We start from the raw sequence: 15,403 nt of genomic DNA on the forward strand, positions 1-15,403 counted from the left end.
GGATGCAGACAGCACATGAAACCAGGCCACATCTAGTCCACAAGAAAACCTCTCTTCATTGAAAGTGCCCTAAAAGTTGGGGGGGGGGCGCTGATCTATAGAATCCATTTAAAAATAATAACATGGCACATGCAGAAGTTTAGATTTACTTTCATGCAGTAATTTATAATATATTCTATAGCAGAAATAATAGCTTTAGAGGCTTTATCCTTGCTTTTTTTGGGGGGGGGGCACACTTAAGGATTAATTAAAATAGAAAATTTGACCAAAGATGTCTCAACTTTGGAATGCAATTGTATCTGACAATAAAACGTACTGAACTTCAATTAAGTTCTTTTTGCTTACTTCTGCATAGTCATACACTGTATCTATTTTCCTCAGGGGATATATGACTACTGAGATTGAATTTAGGACTAGTAATGGCAGCTAGCCTGTGAAGAGTTAAATTTCTGACCATTGCATTAAGTTCTTCAACTGTTGCAAGCAATTAAATTTTATCTCTGCAAGATAAACCAAAAGAAGTCAATCTATTGAATCTGCTCCCAGGAGGAAACTGCTTCCATGGTTTTTTATGATACCCTCACTACCAAGTTATGAGTGCAAATCTATGCCAAAACAGCAATAGAAAAATATTACACTTATTAAACATCAACTGAGAAATAACCTATGCTAACAGCACCTGAAGATTGTAATAACAGTGTGCAAAGTATTCAAACTATTCCAAATTTGAAACATCCTCTTTCAAACCTAAAAGAATTGGGTCATGTTTAAAATTGTCTTTTTTGGAAATGCTGGAAGTATTTCAGGAGGGATTGCACACCACAATGTGATCAGTTTGTAATGTCATTTTTTTTAACCAGAAACACTCATTTAACAAGGCATATATTATATAATATAAGATTATGGAAGATGCAAGCAGAGAAGGGTGTGCAATATTAGAAACTAAGAAAGAAGGCTGGCAGATCAACTGTAACATAGTTGAACATTTCTTTCTTTGCTTTAGGCAAAAACAGAGAACAATACAGACAAATACTTATGCACTGTAGCAAGTATAACCCAAATGACCAATAAAGAACATAATTTGGTGGACTGATTTCCATTAATATATAGTTTTAATGTGTATTAGCATAATGGAATGACAAACAGTATTAAGGAAATGACAAAAGGGTCAGTAGTCAGTAGAACATTATGTATATTTATTCCTCAGAAACGTAAAATGTAAATAACATTTCAAGGTGTGCAATTATTTTTCCAGCACAGTTATTCTTATCAAGTTGAAGTTTAGAATACTGATAGAGAAAGCAGATTACGACCAGTACTAATCTGAAACAAGAACAGCTTATACATAAACATAAATATTTTACTTTTCAAGAAGAAATCATAAAACTATGGACATAATTAGTTTGTCCCATATTGTAAGCTAATTTGCACCCTGCAGATGATATAAATATGCCACATTGTTTTATTTTAGCATTATTTGACTCTTGAATCAAACAAGAGTGGGTAGTTTTTCAATTCTGATTTTCATGGTTCCTGGGAATTTAAATACATTGGGCAATACATTTCATGAAAAGTATATGCCTTTCTAGTAACCAAAATCACATTTGTTATAATAAAAGATTCTTTCTATGCCACAAATATTGCAATAATCAATTATATTCTTCTTCTTTTGGCATCATTATAAACTTCCAAAAGCCAATAACAACTACTTACATTTAAGTTTTTAAATTTACTTAATTACATATTAAGGAGAAGCGTCCAAAATTCAATACTAATACAACTACGAATACTTAGCTTTTAAATTTTCTCAATTACATATTAGGGACAAGGAAGGGATCAGTAAGAACTCATCACTACCCTTTTAAGACTATTCTCATATACACTTCCTTAACATCAATTCAAGTTAATTGCTCACTATAAGGGGAAATACTTCTGAATCATTTTCCTCTCCCCCCCTAAACTATGCTCTGTACATAAGGAATTATTAAGAAACATTCAGAATTAGTTATCTGTGTCAATGCTGTTTTTGACAGAAGGAAAGCATTTGCTGATAGTACAGAATCAACGATTTTAATAAACTCAACAATCTGGACAGTCCGTGTTCTTATGCTGACAGCTTTCCAAACTGTCTTTAATTTTATTTGGACAGTTTTCCATTTGCCAGGACAAGCTTAATTTTGTAGACTTAGATATAAGGATGCAGGAGTACATTTTTTCTTATAGTCTAATGCTACATACAATCAAAAGGAAATGCAATTATTCTAATTCTCTAATTAGAAGTAATTATCACTGACAGTATTCTTTCCTTAATCTCCCTTGGAAGCCATAGATGTTAGTATCATCTTGATTTTAATGTTATAATTTTGCTACCTTTTGTTTTTTACTGGATTTCTTATTAATTTGTAATATCAGTGAGACATTTCAATTTCAGCTACCAACAGCTTTAAGATTCTTTCTTCATAACTCACTGTTGTCTCAGATTCTATCAGTAATTATAAAACATGTTTTTCAATATGCATTTTATACTTAGGAAAATATTGTTTTTATTTAGCTGCTTCATTCTCCAATCTCCATCCTTATCCACCTAACTTCTAACCATAATTAATAACTTTAAAATGCTAATATTAATATATGTTCTGAGTTCTTACATCTCTCCATGGGGAACTGCCCTTTTATCATTACAACCTACTGCTTAACTTTTATGTTATACATATTATATCAAAAGAGACCTCAGTTCTGTTAACTTTGGACCCTTTGCTGAAGGAATCTCCAAAGCTTTTGGAAAGTACATGCATATATTATTTCCACAGATTGAGGAACTTCACATTTGTCTCTTGATTAAGCATTGCTGGGTATTGTGTTTCTATCATATTTGCAGAGTCTTGGATTCCCATTTTTTTAGATTTCCCCATCACTAAAGAAAACCAATTTATGCCTGAAATGTGCTTAATGACTGTTATATTTTTATTTCATGCTGTTTACTTTAGAGATCAGTTAAGCTCCTTTTTTTAATTTACACACTTTTGTAAAATGACTGTCAAATTATGATACAGCCTACTTAATTGGTGGTGATGTTAGCAGGTATTGTTATTGTCAAGAGCTTCCTTTGGTGTTGTTTTGGCTTAGTGTCTTAATGATTTCTCATTTTTCATGTCAATGTGTTAACACACCTAAACCAAAACAATTCCTTCTTTTGAACAGTTGACAGATTAGGAAAACGCAGCATACCACCGACACATAGTGCAATCTTCGTCTAGACTGTAATGGCAAAGATTAATCAATGTAGAAAATGGAAAACCAATCAAAACTATACATTTGATTTTATGTTATGTTATGATCAAAAGCAGTTAGTCACGTAGCTAAAAGGACAAGCATTCCCTCTGTAGCATTTAATTCTCTACGAAGAAGGAATAAAAACAAGAAACTCTACTGTACTTCCCAAAAATAGAAGTAATTGCAGTGATACATAGAAAATAATGCTAGATATGGGTAGAAGCAACATATCTAAAGGTGATATGTATTTCTATCTACAGTCCAAGCAATGTTCTATAATACTCTTCTCATTCTATTCACCCCACCCCAACTCCAAATTTGTCTTGACATTACGGAGTGTTAAATTTATGCAGTTATGTGGGGAAATAAAGGAAGACTAAGCTGTTTTTTTAAATATTGTACAACTGACTAACTCATTTAGTTATCCAGAATTATGATATGTTTACATACATACCCTGAACATAATGAATATTATATATATATATATATATATATATATATATATATATATATATATATGTATGTATGTATGTATGTATGTATGTATATGTGTGTGTGTGTGTGTGTGTGTGTGTGTGTGTGTGTGTGTGTGTGTGTGTTTATTTGTGCTGATAAATAAATAAAGGGAGACTAGTATAGATCTATTTCAAGCTATTTAGCTCTCATCAGCTAGCCATACCCTTACTGGGATTTGAACCAGTTATATCATAATGCTTTTAGCTCTCAGTAAGAGTGGGCAAATGTGTGAAATCTAAGTATATGATGTTCTGCTTTGGAATCACAGTCTTGCCAATTATCTGCACATATACAGGATACCTGTTGGGTTATCAGTTGCTTCAGTTCATTTAATAATATTGAAGAGAGTAGGATCACTCTTGGCCCGTGTTCTTACAAAGCATGCATCTTCAGAGGTCATGCTCTGAAATAGCATTCCTCCCAATAGTATGTTGGCTCCTGCCTTATTGTTATTTGGAGCCATTAAAATATGGCTTTTCCAGAGAGCTTTGGAATAGATTGAAAGTGAAAAGGAACCTCAGTCTAAGGAATGGATGTTGTGGCTCTTCTTTGGGTCATTATTGCTTTTTCTATTGGTTATGAATTTTATTTCCGTGTACTTTTTTCTGCTGAAAGCCACTTTGAGCCTTGCTGGACTGAGCAATATATATTCTATAGCAAATAAGCAAACAAACATTGTATCAAATTTTCAAAGACAAACATTAAACCCCTTCTGCTTTCATGAGCTACTAAGTAAACCATCAGGAACAGATTTAATATCAAACTCATTTTTAGCGGGACCCTTGTAGAACCTTCAAGAAAGGGAAAAAGACAAATTATTTAGCATTGTCATATTCCTTATAACTTCATATGTTTAACAGCCAGGGATGTATGAACCCATCCCAGGAAGAACCCAAATTTTACAAGCCACAGTAAATAGGGTTACATATCATTTTTTTTAAAAGGTCCACAGCTTGTTGTTACCCACTATACTTTCAATGTTGAACTTTGCAGCATATTGCTGAAATAAATAAAACTCACAGAAGTAAACAAAACCAAACTTTATTTTTAAAAAAGAAAATATGAAGTAAAACAAAGAAAGAGTTCTGTACCCCAATTTTCCATAAATTATACACCTATCACAAGACATTAAAACAATTTATGAACACAGTCTGAAGTATTAAAATATGAAATTGCATCAATTTCCCTAATGTACAGAGACATAGAAAACTTCACATCATACAATACACAGAAATCACAAGACCTAGTACAAATTAACATCTACATAAACTGTATTTGGTAAATTATACTTGATAAATTGTATTTGATGGGCTGTCACAGAAAGGAGACTGTCAATTTATTCTCTAAAGCACTGAGGACAGGACAAAAAATAATGGATGGAAGCTTATCAAAGAGAGATCCAACACAGAAATAAGGAAAATTTTCCTGTCAATGGGAACAATTAACCAGGGGAATAGTTTGCCTTCAGCAGTTGTGGGTATTCCATCACTGGAGGCTTTTAAGAAGAGTTGGATGGCCATTTGTACAGAATGGTATTAGGTTTCCTACTTGAGAAGGGGTTTGGACTAGAAGAATTCCAAAACCCCTTCGAACTTCGTTATTATGTAATTTTCTATTTAACTGTTTATAGGTATATATGATATAGTATATCATATTTTTTGTGTGTGTGTGATATAGTATATAGGTGGGATGCGGTGGGTCAGTGGCTAAGACACTCAGTTATCAATCAGAAAGATCGGCAGTTTGGTGGTTCGAATTCCTAGCGCCGCGTAATGGAGTGAGCTCCCATTACTTGTCCGAGCTTCTGCCAACCTAGCAGTTCAAAACCATTAAAAATGCAAATAGAATAATAGGGACCACCTTTGGTGGGAAGGTAAGAGTGTTCCGTGCACCTTCAGAGTTTAGTCATGCCAGCCACATGACCACCGAGATTTCTTCAGACAGTTCTGGTTCTTCGGCTTTGAAATGAAGATGAGCACTGTCCCCTAGAGTTGGAAACAACTAGCACATATGTGTGAGGGGAACCTTTACCTTTATAGTATTGAACTAATTGTCTCCTGCAAACTCCCCTCCCCTTTCGCTCCTCTTTTATTCCCTATGGGAGGGGCCATTCACCGTCCACTGTGGCTTTACTCCCAAATCAACCCTTGTTCCTTAGCTGTTCCCTTCGTCTGGCAACTCTGCGCATGCGCACACTGGGAACAGTCTCCAGCTGTTTGTCTGCCTCACTGATGTCTGACTCCAAAGGCAGCTGCTATCTGTCAGACGGCTTTGGCCCCATCTCTGCCTCCAACACAGAGCATTCATCCGAGTCCTCCCCAGATTTCAGGACTGGCCCATGTTCCTCCTCAACCTCCTCATTTTCCAAATCTGCTGTCAGCTCCACTGGCGGGCCACAAGATTGTACTGGAGCAAAACAATCACAAACTTTTGATTCTATAACGTTACAAAGCTATTAATTAAAATTACCAATATAAATCCATATTAGCACAGGAATAAATTACTGAGTCATTAGAGCTATTTTACCCTGTTCATGATGACCCTGTGTGACTGCTCCATTTTTCTTTCTGTCATGACAAAGAAGAGCACATGTTCTCCTCTTTCTTCCTCTCCTAATATCACCAACTATTTTCCTGAACCTGTAATGGAGTGGCAATTGAGGCAGAACTATCTCACAGTTTTCTTCATTGTTTGGGCAAGGCAGATATCTTAGATATGAACGTTCAAATCCATGATCATTCGAATATGGAACGTAACATCTTTGCACCCGGTGGATAAGACTTTTAAGTTAAACCAGGCAAATACAAATTACTTCTGACAGTTTTTTTTAAAAAAAACTGTAGAGCTGGAGACTGGCATAATGGGATTCTAACCTGGATCCTGGGAAAGTAAAGAAGTCCCTCATTTCTCATTTGTTTCTGGTTCATCTCCTGCACTTGAAATGTTAAATGGATTCTGGATTGGAATCTAATATAGATATTTATTGTAATTTTTGCTGACATAGCTTGAGAGACTATTGTCTGTATTAATGTATAAATATTTATACCTATCAATTCCATTTTGGTATAAAAAACATTATGTATTGTGCAGAAAAGAAGTAGGAAACAGTAAGACTAAGAAAAAGAAAATAAAAAACACAGATAAAACTAGTTTCTACTGACAACATCTATTATATTTCTCAGTACCTTTCTATCTATATCTTACATTCTTGCTTCCATCTCATGCTTACACTACTTTATGTACTGCTTTTTGTTCTTTAAAATGTGCACCTCTCTCTTCCTGGGGAATCACATCATGTGATGAAATATACAGTTGTCAGGAATAGAACTGTGACTTTCCAAGGAGGAGGTATCACATTCCAGAGAGGGTCCCAGGTAACAGACTGCATAGTCCTGAACTGAATGGGAAGAAAGGAAGAGATTCAGGGTAGCCACACACTAGAGCAGGGGTGTCAAACTCGCAGGGTCGCGTTGTCGTCATGTGATGTATCATGACTTTTTCCCCCTTCGCTAAACTGGGGGTGGGCATGGCCAGCATGTGATACATCTGGCCCGCGGACTGCGAGTTTGACACCCCTGCTCTAGAACCCACCCATCCCAGGTTATAACTATTAGGTTAGCAGGCTACAGCTTTAGTCTGATGAGATTCGATTAGGTATGAGTAAATAAAGGACTGAACTTGATTGGATTTCACTGTGTTGTCTTTACCCTTAGGCCTGGCACATTAACCTCATTCAACCAGGACTTGATTAGACATCCTCTTCCTCACCATCAAGTTATTCCTACCATATAGATTTATTTTGCATATTGAATTACACTTTAGTTCTCCCTATGCAACCAAATGATCTTATATATTTCTTCTGTAGTGATCACTCGGCTTTATATTCAACCCACATTCATTCAACATCCACTCATATTTCACTTATTTCTTATTTTACCACCCACACTTCTAAAACACTATTCCTACTGCATTCCATTTACCCTTTTCTTCTGATATATCCAATTCTCACTTACATATAATGAAGTAAGCAAAAACATGGTCTTATACACAGCTATTTTCACTTATTTCAACAAACATTCAGTCCTCACAACAAACCATACACTACCTACTGCCTTTCTTCCACAAACTGCATGTCTTGAAATGTTTCTATCCACTTTCCCCTCATTAATAAACATTCTACCATGGTACACATATTCATTTGCTTGCTTTACTTTTTCATCATTTTCCAATTGTTCACTCCATTTTCCATGTTAAACATAATTACTTTAGTTTCTGATGCATTAATTTTCAGATCTGTATTCTCACTGCATTACATAGTGTATCTAATACTGGCTGCAAATCATTTGGATTATCAGTCAACAACCCAACCTTGTTATAAAAGGGATGAGGGGGACAATGCATTCAGATTTGCAATATTCTATTAATAAAACCTTATAAAAAGGAGCATTAGCATATATGACAGGTTTTCTAGGCACGTCCACCTTGAAGGCTAATAACTGTCTGCATACTAAAGAAACATACATACACTAAGGCTGACCAATATAGTTTCAGCATCAACCAAAAACATTTCTTATGCATTTATCCATCAATACATTAAATAGACAATGGAATACCACATATCCTTGTCTTATTCCCTATTCATTGCTGAAACATTCATTAGGCATTCAATCTATTCTCACATATGCATTATTTCCTTTACATACCATACTTAATCACATTCAGCAATCACTTCATATTTTCCAAAGACAAGAGAACTATATGTTTTCGCTAAATAAACAAATGAAAAATAAACTTTTCCAATGACTTGCTAAAAATCAAAACTCTGAACATCCAGCATAAAGTCCCAGTGTGCGTTCCAGTTCACTTTTGTTTCTTGTTATCTCTATTATCCTTTAAATTCAAATGCTGCCAAACTCTTTTCCAGGTATGCTTAAACAAAGTAATATTTCTCTTTAATATAGAGGAATCATAATGGCTGTTTGTTCTCCTTTAATATAATTTTTAGCTTTGAGAAATGATGGCCAAACTCTGAAATATTTGTTCCTGCAACTAAAATGTATCCTAATATATATCTAAAATGTAGCCACTACTATTCAGAGAGGCAGAATATTAGCAGAGCATATCCAAGAATGCCAACTAACAGTCAGAAGACATGATGAAAATTTCTTAATTTTACAATACATGTACAGACTCAACTATAGTTTCAACTGGGCACCCCAAGGTGCTTTTTCAAGAGGCAACTGGACTTTCTGTTTTTTTCCCCTTTGAGGACGTTTCGCTTCTCATCCCAGAAGCTTCAGCTCTGAGCTGAAGAAGCTTCTTGGATGAGAAGTGAAATGTCCTCAAAGAAAAAACAGAAAGTTCAATTGCTTCTTGCCTCTTGAAAAAGCACCTTTGTCATCCATGACCTGGATGATTTTCAACTGGGAAATGGTGAGCATCCAAGACCAAGCTAAATCCAAAATGGTAGGGAATTCCTGCAAGCTCAGCACTCAGACAAATCAGCCATCAACTGACCCATAGAGATACACAACCTTTACACATGATTCAAAAGAGACAATAAAATAAAACCAAAAAGCAAATAAAAAGACCAAAACACTTTCTCAACAGCAATCAACACCACAATTAACATCAGACAAAAAAATAAAGCAAGCGGTATACAATGCCACAATCAAGGAACTGCCAACTCAGGCAGACAAGCAGTAAACAAGAGCCCAATCAAGGAACTGTCAAAGAGAAAACATTTCCACCAGCAGAGGAAGCTACTGTACATAAATGGAAAGCAAATCCCACTCAAACACTGAAGATCTTATTTAGTCTGGTGGCAAAATGCTTGCAAACAAACAACCAAGCTCAGAGAGCAATAATGACGCAACAAAATGCATCCTTATATAAATCTCTGGAGTTAATTGGTCCTAAAGTAAATTCTTATCCCATTAGAAGAAGAAAAGAGGGGACTGTATTTTGACTATACAGATAGTCCTCGACTTACACACCATTCGATTACTAATCATTCAACGTTACAATGGCACTAAAAGTGACTTATGACCAGTTTTCACACTTATGACCGCTGTAGCATCTCCATGGTCGTGTGATGGAAATTCAGATGTTTGGCAATTGACTCATATTTATGATGGTTGCAATGTCCCAGGGTCATGTGATCTCCTTTTGTGACCTTCTGACAAGCAAAGTCAATGGGGAACCCAGATTCACTTCAAACTGTTTGACTAATTTAACAACCACAGTGATTCACTTAACAACTGTGGCAAGAAAGGCCGTAAAATGGGGCAAACTCATTTAACAAATGTTTCACTTAGCAACAGAAATTTGGGGCTCAATTGTGGTTGTAAGTCGAGGACTACTTGTATCCACAGCCTGACATCTCACCTCAGGGTCAAGAAACAAAATATCTATTCCTTTAACTCTGCTCTCAAAATTAACTGACTTATAGTTCATTTTCTCTATTTTGTTAAAACTTAAGAGTAGGTGGGGAAAAATAAATTTGGTTGTGAAACTGATTTGCTGTTTCTAAAATACTATACCTGCTGCTTTATAACCCCTTTGATTATAAGAAAATTTTCTTTATTTTAAGTAGCTACTTAGTGTGAGTAAACTGAGACGTTATATTTTCAGAAATACTGGTAGTTCTGAATCCCATCTTCAGTTCAAGAGAAATGCCTCCTGGCTGATAAAGATACATTTCTTATTTTTGAGTACAAACAGGATACACTGAGCTTCACTATTTTGCCTCACTATTTTGTTAACAATATTTTCTGAAAGTACCTGAAATGGTTGCCACTGCTTGCCACAAACCTTTTGTTTATGATCAGGGTATTGTTGAGCCTTACACAGAGCTTTGAAAATTTAATTGGGATTCTGTTAAATCAAGAAAAAAACCATGAAATTCCTTCTCAGTGATTAGAAAAAGTAATTGTAATGGAGTAACAAAAAGATGCTTTCACTTTTTGTCTTTAGGGAGAGAAAAAATCATCATAGAATACAAATATAGCTGAATTGGCAGTTAACATATATAGAACACTGACTTGGCATTTCTGCACTTTTATGTCCCAAAAGGACATTATTCATGCCGAGGAAGACTTCTTCCTAATTGAGGTATTTCCAGTGAGATTTAAAGACTTAAGAAACACTCCCAACCAGCACTGAGGAGGAAGAGCTTTTTTCCATAGCGCTGATACTACATTCAAGAAGCTCATATGTTTGAATTCATACCCATAATATAAAATGAAATAAATCATAGCTTTTATTTTTAAAACAGGTTCTCAAAACTCTTGCTTTAACACACACGCACGCACACACACACACACACACACACACACACACGCACACACAAACATTTTGACTGATCTAGAAAGCTAATCAGTTTGTTCTCATTATTATAAATTTGGGTGATAATGTAGGCCTTGTCTTCAAATGCAATCTATCTAATGCTCTCCCTCTCTTTGTTCTCCTTCCAAAAAAAATCTGGAGAGAAGGCAGTCAAAGCTACTTCTACATCATGCCAAGAAAACAGCATGGCTGCATTTGTGTAGGTCATCAAGAATTGAATAAAACTTGGAAATGACTTGCTACTAATGAAGACCTTGAAAACAGACAACAAATCCTGAACAGCACAGAACTCTATGACAAGCTTAGTTAATTAGTGAATATTAGAAGAGGAAGCAAAATCTAATCATATGCTTCACATTGCAACTGTTTTATATATAGACAATAATCTAGTACCATGATGGTGAATGGGCGTACTAGATGTCCAGAGGCTTCAGTGAGGCCTGCGCACATGTGCAGGGGGGAGCGCAGAGGATTGTGCGTGCATGTGCAGGGGAAGGGCATTGCATTATGGGTGTGGGTATGCACACGTGTGCTATCGCCCGTGCGTGCCCTTTTGGCACTCGGGCAGAAAATGTTCGCCATCACTGATCTAGCAACTCAAACCTAGAACAGAAAATACAATTCAAAATAACATCAAATGGATATACATAGATAGATTTTCCTAAATTTCTAAATAGTAGTGATTTAATTCTTTTAGTATTCAGATTATATTTATCCAAGTAAGTATTCCACAATATTAACTCTGAACAGATTCAAATTTTTAATATACGCTATTGATTCAAACAAGTGTCTAATCAATTGTCCATGCCATTAAGCCTTCTGGAGGGAAAATGGCATTTCTCTATTTAAAATATAGTTCCAAGATCAAAATCTATTTTCATTAAACATATATACATGTTTAATGTATGTTTATCTACATATTTTTAATGTTGATGTTATGTATTTGTAAACATAAAATGCTAGTAGTTTAATCCTTACTACATTGTAAAATAATGAATGCTGTATGTTTTTTATCAGGTTGAATAACATCTCCTATGAAAAATAAATACATAACAGATTTTAAAACCACATATCTTAAATCCCCAGAAATACTTATGAAGCTCTGGAAGAAAGTTATTATAGCTTGATAAAAAGTTGCCAAAAGCTCATACATTTTCAGAGCCTTTGTTATATGGAGCCAAATAGTAATTCTACGTAGCAATGTCCATAAATTTAGAAGTATCATTGATACTTTATACCTAGATGGAGATATGATGTTCCATCTATTTCAGTGGTAGAATATTGGAACGTCTGCTGGTCAAAACCCAGGCAATGCCTAAATATTCACTGCTTGCTTGGTTGCTTCTCTCTCTCCCCTCGCCCTCCCTGCCTCCCTCAAAGAAAAGATCTTGCTAGGATTGCTCTTGGCTCTCCTCCATTTGTATAATGAGCTGCTGGATGAAATGCACCTACGTCTATCCTCCTCCTATCTGCATTAGAATAAATCCTGTAGAAACTGGCCAGATGTATCAAGCTACTCTCTGAATGGAGATAGGGAGCCCGAGATGAAGGAAGAGGATAAATCCAATTGCATAACCACATGAATGATGAACAACAGCCTTTCGAAAGTGGTCTTATGATCTGATCTATGGCCAGACATCTGAATCATGTCAATTGCGGGGAGATTTCTGAGCAAAAAATGGACTTCCCACAGTAAGAAAAGATACATAAATATCAGTCCCACATAAAGGTTGATACATTTCTAGCCCAACTCGATTCATCTTTGCATACAGGTATGAGTGAGAGATAATGTCCTGCAACAGACTATGGCATGTTAATCAGAATAACTAGGTCACTGAATATTTTTGAGAGATGTGCGCGTTTGTGTGGGTGGGTGATAGGTGAGTCAAGGATTGGAGGAAAAACATTCTAACTAATGACAGAATTACAGACGCATGCTGTTAAGAGGACCAAAGTGGGCCACTGACTCTTGTGAACTATATCCATATTCTGTCTGGAGAGTAGAGCTAATACTGACACACTGAACACATGCTTTGCTTCACAGATACAATGCAGTGAACCTGAACAACACCTAAAACAAGAGAGGTTGTCAGTTCTTCACCACTACCACCATCATTATTACTACCAAGCACCACCATCACCAAAATATTGTATAAGGACAAAAGAAACAAAGGATAAAAGGAAAGAGCTTCCTATTTACACAAGGGATTGTTTTGTTAACAAGGCTTCCTGGTTCAGTACTCCCTGGGCATGTCTATCCTGAAATAACCAAGTGCTCTAATTTCCATGCTGCATAATTTAGGTCTCTTCATGATTCTTCCTAAATTTTATGGAGCACAGTTAAAACTACACATACATCAGCTCTGCTCACCCTGGGCCATCTTTTTCGTCCATAACATTTGCCTTTCTACACTGAAATGTCTATCAAATACCATCAGTTTTCATGCTTTCCTTTTATTTCAAAGCAATGAACCTTCACAGCATGTACCCAAAATCTTAATGTGTCACTGTACGTACCTAAAACGTATTTTCAAAATTAACTCAGAGAAAGACATAATTAAAACATTTTTTAAGGATTTAAGATGACATGATCTTTAAAAATAAGCTGGCTTGTGATTACCACAGCAAGCATGAAATTCAGGTTAAGCTCTCTGTTTTGCCTTAGAGTTGCTGTGAGGTCTCCAGCAAGCTTTGCAACTTTATCTTTCATCAACAACATCTATGACTTTGCATTAGTTTTCAAGGTATCACAGCTTTTGTCTTCCTGTTGCCAAGATTAAAATGGCTACTGCTGAGAAGCAGCGCCAGAGAGATTGAGATGGAGATGCTTAGGTAAGATAGCACAGAAGCCAGCCATATGTCTTTCAGAAAGAATTATGGATGTGGAAATTCTTTGAAGTCTTTGAGTCTAAGTCAGACCTCAGACTGAGACACCTTCCCATTCAGCTACAACTTTAATTCAGAGCAAATAATTAAACCTGATGTTATGCTGGATAGAAGCGGAGAGACAACCACTGGATACAAAGCAATCCTGACAGATGAAAAAGGGAGGATCACAATTAGAAGAAATAGAGAGAACCTTTAGAGAGGAGTGGTAATAAATACTGAATTTAGGAATATTCATTTTTGAAATTCTAGCCTACAGCTCTGCATTACCCTAGAAAGTAATACAATCTTTTGCATTCTAATTTCACAGGTTAAGAAATGAGCAGCCAGCAGCAAGATCATTTTGTGTGACAGCTAGAATGTCAAACTGCACTATGCTGCTAGTAACTATGCCGCTAGTACAGTTTTGCAACAATTAAAGAGCATTAAGATTTTGCCAGAGCTACAGTTAAAGTTACTTTACAGAACTATGATACATGTACACACAAGGCTAGCACATTTCTATGAGCTGGAAAATAATTTGCACTTATCTGCATAACGGGGTTATTTGCATGATTTCTACATTCCAGCTATGCAATGCAACAGTTTTTATTGCTTGACTTGCTTCAATAAAAATTTAAAAATGGCTTTGTTAATCAGAACTGTGTTTCAATATAATATGCTTAGCTGTTTGCTTTTAAAATGAAGTTCAAAAGGCAGAACAACATAAAATAAGAACACATCTTAGACAACTTTCTCATTCTGCAGTTGATTAAATGTATCAGATCAGATTCAGTTTCACATGGCAGAAGTGAAAAGGGTTTTGTTTACTAGCCTCATTTGCAGCAATAAATTTAAGAAATCACACAATGTCCTCTTTTATTAACACTAAGGTACTTCTCAGTTCTGCAGAATTAAGGGTAACAAAAGCAAGTTTCTTTTTTGTACGTCTTACAAAGCATTTAGATTAATGACTGATAACTGACTACAAGAAAAAGTGGCAGGAATAGATCACTTGGAAGTCCTAAAGTGTAGTATAAGTAACTAATAAAGATCTTTACCATTACTGTCGTAATTTCAGTTGAAAAGCTCTAAGAGTATACACTGATTCTATTAAATGTTACAATTTAATTAACAGTTTTAATAGTGTCTGTACCCTTGGATGGCAAAACAGACCAAATTGGAATGGCAAGGCTTTTTCCAAATTAGCTTCAAATTGCCATGATTTGTTGCCAGTCATCTGCTTTTTTTTTTATGAAACCAATTCTAAACAAGACAGAAAACATTAGATCTTCTTCTGCGATTTCCCACCAATCTATAACATGAGCAATTCTCAGTGTCCTTTTTCATGCAAGCTACTAAATCAGGGGTGCTTAAAACTAGCCTGTGGTGCTGGTCTGGA

At 35.6% G+C, this 15,403-nt stretch overlaps 1 protein-coding gene across 2 annotated transcripts in view; it reads right to left on the reverse strand.

The window, feature by feature from the left end:
* Window positions 1–15,403, reverse strand: part of RPTOR (regulatory associated protein of MTOR complex 1) — a 438,354-nt gene that overhangs the window by 250,509 nt on the left and 172,442 nt on the right. The window lies entirely within an intron of this gene.

Source organism: Thamnophis elegans, chromosome 2 (genome assembly GCF_009769535.1).
Source record: "Thamnophis elegans isolate rThaEle1 chromosome 2, rThaEle1.pri, whole genome shotgun sequence".
Lineage (NCBI taxonomy): Eukaryota > Metazoa > Chordata > Lepidosauria > Squamata > Colubridae > Thamnophis > Thamnophis elegans.